Source organism: Oxyura jamaicensis, chromosome 7, assembly GCF_011077185.1.
Source record: "Oxyura jamaicensis isolate SHBP4307 breed ruddy duck chromosome 7, BPBGC_Ojam_1.0, whole genome shotgun sequence".
Lineage (NCBI taxonomy): Eukaryota > Metazoa > Chordata > Aves > Anseriformes > Anatidae > Oxyura > Oxyura jamaicensis.
In genome coordinates this window covers 36,096,225-36,105,263 of record NC_048899.1, presented here as the reverse complement: position 1 = coordinate 36,105,263, position 9,039 = coordinate 36,096,225, and the positions used below count along the sequence as shown (strand labels likewise).

General features: G+C 37.1%; 2 long non-coding RNA genes across 2 annotated transcripts in view; one reads left to right on the top strand and one right to left on the bottom strand.

Moving 5' to 3' along the window:
• Nucleotides 1-9,039, bottom strand: part of LOC118170292 — a 73,826-nt gene that overhangs the window by 2,523 nt on the left and 62,264 nt on the right. The window lies entirely within an intron of this gene.
• Nucleotides 1,560-7,246, top strand: LOC118170291. Its single transcript, XR_004752627.1, has 2 exons — nucleotides 1,560-1,716; nucleotides 4,186-7,246. It is a non-coding gene; the product is annotated as an uncharacterized LOC118170291 (long non-coding RNA).

The window sequence follows — 9,039 nt, the reverse complement described above, 5'->3', positions numbered from 1 at the left end:
TTCCCTAAGGAAGAAAAAAGATCAAAGATTTACAGAAGGAAGTGCTTTATTACTTTTAAACTGCCTTTTATTTTTTTTAAAAGAAAGAAACAGAAATGAAGGGAAATTATGTTGAACCATAAATGTTTCTTTATGACTACTGTACAGCAGCTTTGTGGGAGATTTAAATTTACTAAAGGGCAAGGGGGACTTTAAGCCATCTATACAAGTTCAGTATTAAAAATATATATACATGACAGGTGCCCATATAAGTTCATGCAGTACAAAATATTCCATAAATGAGGTCATTTATCTGAGTAATTTAAAAAGAGCTTCTGCACAAGGGGAGATATTTAGTATGAATTATAGTCAGTTTACCTTTCATAAGTTTTTTCATCATTTCCCATACCTCCTTTGGTGCTACTGAAAATATCGGTAGTTTTCAAGCATTATATTCAACCTTACTATTCCCTATTCCCAGGAAAGCCCTACTGGTAAAGTGACTCTATGTTCTCTTCAATATTCAAGCTTGTAAATCCCTGTTTGTGTGATTATTCCTTCACCATAGGTGCCAGATAACACAAGATCAATCTAAGAAATCTTTTTAAGAAAATAGTTTGAATAATAGACTTTAACAGGTAAAGAAAAAGTCTGCAGACTAACCCTCATCATTTAGATTCATCTTTGTTGTTAAAAAAAAAAAAAAAAATCCGTATTTAGATGTTCAGAATTACTTTGTACTGTGTCTGAAAATACAGAGTAGTGGAGAAAGAAGAAAATGAAATGAGATGCAAAATTTTAATGATTTATTAATTACCACTTTCTGAGATATTTCTAAGTACTAAATAGAAACCAGAATGCTAAATGCATTAAGATCTTCAGAAGGAAAAAAAAAAAAAAAGGGAGAGAACTATTGGAAAGTTATTAAAGTAACAGAAAATTTCCAGGAGGGGGAGGGTAAAAGCATAACAACAAAAACAGCTAAACAAACAAACAAAAGAACATCTGACAGTTGCAGTGCATTTTAGGTAGAGCTTGTCCTACCTTGGAACAGGAATTTGAACAAGGTGACCTCCAAAACCCCTCTTAGACAGATATTGTGTATTTTTCTGCTGGAACATTTGCAGATCTTTTGAAAAGTACCTTTTTTTTTTTTTTTTTTTTTTTTCTTTTTAATATATATGGTATATTCCAATAGGAAACTTCATGCATATTATAAAGACTAAAATTAAAGTGCCATTCATCAATAGAATAATTCTCATTTTCTCATGATCATTGCACGTATTCCAGCATAACTTTTTTCACTTCTTTGAGCTTCCTGAAAAACTGATGTTATATTTAAAAGGATCACTACCTAGATAACCTCCACCTCTCCTCCTCTTCGCTATATGCCTGACAACGAATAAAGCCTTTTCACAGCAGGACAGCTGCGGTTTTACTGTGCTGGAGACAGGGACACAAAGGAGCCAGGGACACGGAGGTCACTGGCAGACAGCAAATGGTTTCACAGAAAGATGACCCCACTGAACACACGACTAAGAAAGCAGGTATTTTAAAGCTGTTCCTAAAGCTGTATTTTTACTCTCAACATGCTACGCTAGCTAGTTCCTAGCCTGAAGCCTGCACTAGGAACCAGAACGGACCCCTTCTCCTCCTCATCCACTTCCACTCCACCTATGTCCTAGAAGGACACATGCCTCGAGCAAGATTTGAATGAGAAACATTCTTCCTCTACTCGTGAGTTGAGTTTTATTGTAAAGAACCTCCACTTTCTCCTGCTCTCATTCAATCATGCTCTCCTCAAATAACCAGGCAGCTTTACTTCTTTGCTCTTTCTTTCTGATTTCCTGAAAGCATCAGAGGGAAACTTTCAGGATTTTTTCTCTCAAATAGAAGGGAAACTCAATGTCAATTTTTGTTTTCCTGCAGATACTGCATGTGGCTATCAGCATGCTCATGGTTAGCAAACTATAACTCTTCAACATTTCCATCTATCCCTTTGGGAAATCAGTAAAATATAAGACTACCTAAGCTTCAGGATTAAGAGGGTTGAGAAATGTTTCTGAAGTGCTTTGAAATCATGGAAAGGTGTAAGGCTGTTCCAATACCCTTAATGCTTTGTAGTTCTACATATTTTATTCCAGGATTTAAAGACTCTTACAAATCACTAACCCTAACAGCTATGGCACTCCTGTGAGATATTTGTAAACAAACACATATATTGAGGGTAATGCTTAGTTCATCATATCTTAGTTTGAAATACTGTTGTCAGATGCAATAATCTGTCATTCATAGCTGAATTCTATGAAGCCTTTTTTGTTGAAAATATTATTGGTAAATCTATTCAGAAGATTAATGCTAATTAGCTTAGGATAGGAGAGTTTCATATTACTTGAAACTTGGCTCACAAAAAGAGAATGGCAAAGAAAAGAGGCATGATTGAGAGCCAATGGGACAGAAGTCGGTGACTGAAGTTCAACTAAAGAAAAAAGAATCAACAAAATAACCCTTAGGCCTGTACTATTCTCTCAAAACCAAGAGGCATTTAAGGTTATCACCTCATACTTTTCAGGCATTCGTCTCTCCAGCCATTGTCGCCTTGTTAAGGATGCTGACTACAGTGCAGATGTGAAAGAAGTTTTACACCACAAGTTTTTCAGGTGAAAAAGTGTGTCATCAATGAAGAAGAATTACAAGTCATTAAACTAGAGTGCATGCTGTGTGTGCCTCTTCAGTTCGATATAGGGAATTAAGAAGTCAAATGCCTGTGGCATTAAATATGAATGATGAATGTGAGGAATAAAATAAGTGGAAGAGAAATCTGTGTTTCATTACATGAGGTATCTGTGCCACTGGCACCTTTTGATTTTGCATGAAAAAATATCCATATAAAATTAGGAAGCAAAGAAAATTCAGAGAGCTTATTTTTAAGAAAATTCATATCAAATTTTGGTGAGATTTAGAAACACTTTTTTTTTTTTCAGTTTAATTCTCATAATCTAAAAGACAATAGCATATGACACTTTATTAACCAGGAATTGAGAAGGGGGGCACCCAGTCTTTCTTCATAACAGATTTGCAAATGAACAGACAGTATTTAAAAGAAAGAATACAAACTTTACAAAAAGAGAAATGTTAGAAGTGACACATTATCTCACTTGAAGGCATGCGTCTGACTCCTTCCTACAACATGAAGGATAAACAACATGAGCCACAAAGGTTTCTGTGTGTATCATAAAGCACACTGCATGGGAAACCACATCTCTAACTCTCTGAAGGAAAAGGTTTCTTTCATCTCTGATCAAGTTTGAGGTATTTTTATTAATTTACGTGAAGCAAATTCACCTCAACATTTTGTAGGATAAATTGAAGAATACCTCTACTCAGTAGCCTCACTAAGATATCTAACTTTTAGAGATGCATCACAGATAGTTACTGTTGGCCTCCTCTGGAGCTCATGGAAAAGGACTCTCCAGAACACGGTTCTGCAGATTGCTCCTAATCCAGATCAAGATGAACAATGCTCTAGAAAGCTCTCCTTCTCCCCTTTACCCTCAGAAGGGGGAAAAGGTTGCTTCTATCTGCCTCCAGGATTTCTCACTTTTGGAGATTTAATATAAAGCAAAATCTATCAATTATCTGAATGTAGTAGAACAAACAAACAAAAAACTCTACAGAATTGAAAACAACGTTGAGTTTTTTGAGACACTGAAGATGGTGGGAGGAAGAAGTCCATGAACTGATCACCAGTCTCAGAAACAAGACTGAAGTAAAAAGTGAAGGAGTGCTGGGGGCTACTGGAAAGTGAAGGCATTAGTGAGAGGAGAAAAAAGTATTTTCTTACCAGTTTGGAGATTATGAGGTCCTGAGACAACGCAGTACCCAAACAGTCAAGCATCATAAAAACTCCGATCCATTTTGTATTATTTATGGATACTTTTGGCCATATAATGGAAACAGCAACTGCTTCGAGACCTTCTAAAGCGTCTGCTCCAATGGAGTAAATTTTGAAACTATCTTACTTGAATGTAATTTTTTTTTGGTTGTTCATAAAATGAAGTTCTGTTGATTTTTCACTATAGAAGCATGAATTATGCATATGTATACACACACGCACATAAATAACATGTGTACGGTATATTTTGGCACATAGTATATTTTCAGTCCTGTATACTTTCATCCAGATTTTTCTCAACTTGTTTTCAGGCACCAAACAGGAGATGTTTTCATCATGTGATTTCCCGTTTGCTATATTTTTATGTGGTAGATCACAACGTGAATGGCATGGATCACATCCCAGTTAGCAGAACTGCAAAAAAAAAAGGTGGGGGAACTGGAGCCAGTAATTTGAACTAGAGACTCACTGGTCACAGAGCTTCTGAAACTGGAAGTAAATTATATGGGAGCTCCTTGAAAACTCTTGATGAACTCTGGCTTTGTGCAGACACCTAGAAAAGGTGGAACACACAAACCAATCTCCCAGACTTCAGTCATCACAACTTGTATATCTTCTGTGACCATTTATGAATTCAATATTTTGTTGTTGTTGATTGTTTTTGGTGGTGTCTTTTGTTGGTGGTGGTGGTGGGTTTTTATTATTTTTGTTTGTTTGTTTTACATTTTGCACATTCTTTGTTGTGGGGACTGGGTCACTGGCACTGGAAATTTTCACAGGCTTCTTTTGCAAAATAGCCATTGTCGGAAAATCACAACTGTCAATCAGCACTGTGCACCAGATGCAGAATGTGGCTACTGGATTAATTCAGGTGGTACGGGGATTTTCGAGATTTTCAATCTGAATTAATCTATTTGAAATAAGTTTTCTTTCCCCCCAGTGTCACAAACTAAAATGATGCAAGTGCAAAATCTCTGTAGTAAATTAGCGATAAAAGAATAAAACTGTTAAACGAATATATTTTTCATGCTTGAGGGCTGTGTGTTTAACAGTTTTCTAACTATTCATTCATTTATATAAAAATACTTCAGTTATTATCTACTTGAGTTGAAATTAGATATTTAATTGACTGGAGGGAATGAAATCCGCTCACTTTTAAATAAGGCAATGATTTAAAAATATTCCTGTAAAGTGATTTGTAAGACCACACCAGCACTAGTTCTTGGCACACGTCCTTGTCTGTGTATATATTTTAAAAGCATGGTTGTTTTTACAAATGTAGTACTGTGAGAGCTAACTTCTTCAGAAACATGTTTATCTTAATTAGGAAAGTCAACAGACTTCTAATGGGAAGAAATGGGTATTTTTCTCTGTGGTATCTAAAGCATCAAAGGCCTCGTTCTCATGCCAAACCAATCTTCCTTCCTGCCTGCCTTTCAAACCCAGGTGATTGCAGACAGCTGAGCAGACATTTTCCCAAAAGCTTCTATTGACCTGGCTCCAGTCCTTTCCCGTGCTCTGTCTCCTTTTCTATCCGCATGTCACTTCTCTTTCTCTTTCTGTGTATTTGTTGTATTTTTGCCTGAGGAAACCTAGGGATATTCATGGCACTGAGGCAAATAATGTGGAATTAAAAACTAAATTCTTCAGGCCTTATCCTAGCAACAGGACCATCACCATCTGTTCAGAGGACAGGACTGCCATTATCCGCTGCATTCTTTGTACGTACTCCATCACCTGTGAGGGGAAAAACATTGCCCCTTATCCTGGGGTCTTTGTTTAAAAACAAAGTCGTCTGCTTCTTTCTGGTACCAATACATTTCATAAATGTGATATACAGTACATTTAAAGGGATTAGACATCAAGAAAAGCCTTAAAAGCATTAAAAAAAAAAATACAGACAGTAAGGAAAGACATCTGCATGATAAACAACAAAAGCAAATATTATTTAATTTAAATAAACAGTGGAGATTCATTTGTAAAAGTTCATACAAATTCCTCAGTCTACTACCATTTTCAGGAACTATACATTTGACTTTGGGATCATTTTACAACAGCAGCAGAATTGTTTTTAAGTTTTTTTTTTAATTTAAACACCTAATTTAAAATCTGCATTCCCCTATGTGCTGTGAAGGCCATTTGTGCTTCTCACCAGCACATCTCCAGCTAAAGTCCCAAAATACAGCAACAATATCTAACAAGCTTCACACCTTTTGTGTGGTAAACTTCGTAAAGTTTATCAGAGAGTTAAAATACTGTATACATTAAAGTCATCTTTTTCCATTCTTTATGGAATATGCTCTTTTTTCCTAATTTCTGTCCTCTCTGTACATTTGAATAAGGGAAAGAGTGAATGAGTGAGGTAATGTAAAAATTATTGAATTTAAAAAATAAAATAAAATCCTGGAAATCAGAGGCAACAATCTTGACCTCATATTATGTTTTCAGTTAAAAAATGTAATTTATAAAATCTGGTTGAGTGGCTGTCTTTGTTGTTTTTACGCCGCTCATAAACAAAGCTGCAGTCATATTAATTTCTCAGCACTTACAGACACATTTGTGGTATGTAACTTGGCAACATAAATTGGTAAAATCTGCCTGCTCCTACCAAATCTGCAAAGTCCCATCTTGTGCAGCCACCAATCTGAAAATCAGGGGTGTCATGTCCCCTCCTGCCAGGTGGAGAGCAGGGCAGAGTACTGGAGCTGGGGGCAGGTGGGCTTCAGCCTCACCTCCCTCCTCCTCTCCTCAGGATGCCAGCAGCAACTGCCAAGAACAGGAGGAACAAATTCAGTGCAAACACAGCATGTTTGTCCAAATGGATGGAAAGCCATAGCCTTAACAACTCCCTCTTCCCTTTGCCATATTTCTCATCCCCTTTTTCCACAGCCTTTTTCCCCCCATTCTAATTCCATTGCTCATCTTGTTTGTTCCTGCTTTGTTGCAGGCTGGGGGTCTGACAAGTGGAAGCTGCTCCTCTAATTAGTGGATCACAGCACTACTCAATGGGACAAGAGCTGTCCTACATGGGCACTTGATAAAACCTGAGCAGAGTGTGGACCAAACACCTTCTTCCTTTCGAGTTAAAACTCATCTCCATTCAGTTCATTTCTCACAGGCATTTACATGGACTGAGAATACAGACAAATCCAAGGGAAGATAAGAAGAAGTGACCTACAATTTAAAAACTGGTTAAAAGTCGCCCTAGGCTACTAATTAGTTGCATTAAGAACTTTCACTCCTTGGTCAGGCAGGGATAATGGTTTGGCTTGGCCAAGTCAATACCCAAACTTAAGGGAGCAAGGTGGACAAAAACAGAAATTAAGAAATTCTTCTGTTGCTAGGGATTTCAAATAAGTTGTACTTTGGAAATAAATAAATAAATAAATCAAGCCTCAATTTGCCATCAACTCATCTGTGAGCATACATGAGAGGAAAGCTTCTGTGGAAACTGTAGAGATGGAGCAGGTCCCCTGGTGGGAAGGACCTCAGCTCCATGCAGAGGCCATTGCTTTAATTTAGCCTAAGGACTCAGCTTGCTCCGCATTGAGGTGGCCTCCAATAGGAACACATAATATGAACGTAACTGTGCTTTTTAGATCTTGTCAAAATGGAAAATTCATCTCAAATTGTACTATTTCAGTTGAATTATCCACAGTTTTGTCAACATCAAAAATAATAATAATAATAATAAAATCAAGTGTTCAAAGCATTGTTTGGATTTTGGCTTTCTTACTAAAGTACTAAACTTCCCATCTTTACACTCCTCCAATATTTCATGAAAGTAATAAACTGCTGTATAAAATGATGTTGCCTCACTATAGAGAACAAAAATACATATATTAGCATTCATGTAGTCCTATCATCATTATGGATCAGACTTTAAAGGAAGAGAAAAGATGGACAAAAGTATTGCAAATGGAAAATTAGGGGTGGGGGAGAGGTGGCAGGGGGTGGGCTGTTGAACGTAAATGTATAGTACTTAAAGCAAAGGTTGCCTTTCAGTAACAAGCTAAGATTTCTAGAAGTGATGAATTGCAATATAAGGTCATAACTAAAGATGCACACTACAGTTTTCCAGTTTCAAGGAGGAAATTCTTAGTAATTTAAAACAGATAAAGAAATACACTGACTAAAATATTCTGAGATGAAGGGTAACTTCAATTATTCTCCTGGTTTGATAGTATAGTAACAGCATAACAACAATATTTTATGTAATATCAAGGGATTTGATAAAAAGTACAAACTGAATTTAATTTTTGAGGACAACAATAGAGCAGTCACAGACTAGCATATTACAAGATTCATCACACTTGATAGATTAAATAAACACAGAAGTAAACAAAGGAAATCCTGGTGCTGAAGAATAACTGACTCAGTAAGAACAAAGGTTGCAAGGGAGAATGTTAGCAGGTAAAACTGTCGTTCCCCTTATGGATGGATGGATGACATCAGCTGGGTACTGTGAACCTTTATATTCAGTAATTTCTGACTTTTAGAGGCCCTCTTTTCTGTGCCATCTAAATGCATCTCTTTTCCTATTTCTAAACATCAACAAATACATTAAAGCACAGAGCTGGAGTTTGCACACTCCACAGTTCACAGCAAGTCAGCGAAAGGTTTGCACTCCAACTTCGTATCTGGATGTGAATAGCTACATCCACTCCCTCTCATCTCGAGTGTAATTTAAGGTAGCACCGCAATAACTACCAAGAGTGTGCCCAAGGTCATCGATAAGTGAACTGAAGTGTCTGCAGGGCTAAAAGTTCGCCCACCGCAGCGGCGCAGGCTGGCGCGATAGGGAACCAGCAGGGCTCTAACCCAGCTCGAAGAGCTCTCTTGCAGCGCAATGCACTTGGGTTTAGCCACTTAAGACATGCTATATCTCAGTTTCACCATTAGTAACACGGATATTAAACATTTGTCTTGATTCTGAGGTACTGCCAGACGTTTATGTTATAGAGGAACATTACAAAAGCTATACAGGAGTACAGATGATCGCTGTGACTATCAAACCAATGCTTAGCTGCTGTTGTACTATGTAAGCATAATGATAACAGCGAATAGTAAAGACATTTTAAAAGCTACTTACTACTTCAGCAAGCTGACAGCTTCAGGTTTTGATTCAGGCCTCCATGCCCCCAGCCAATCATTAAGAGAAAAGA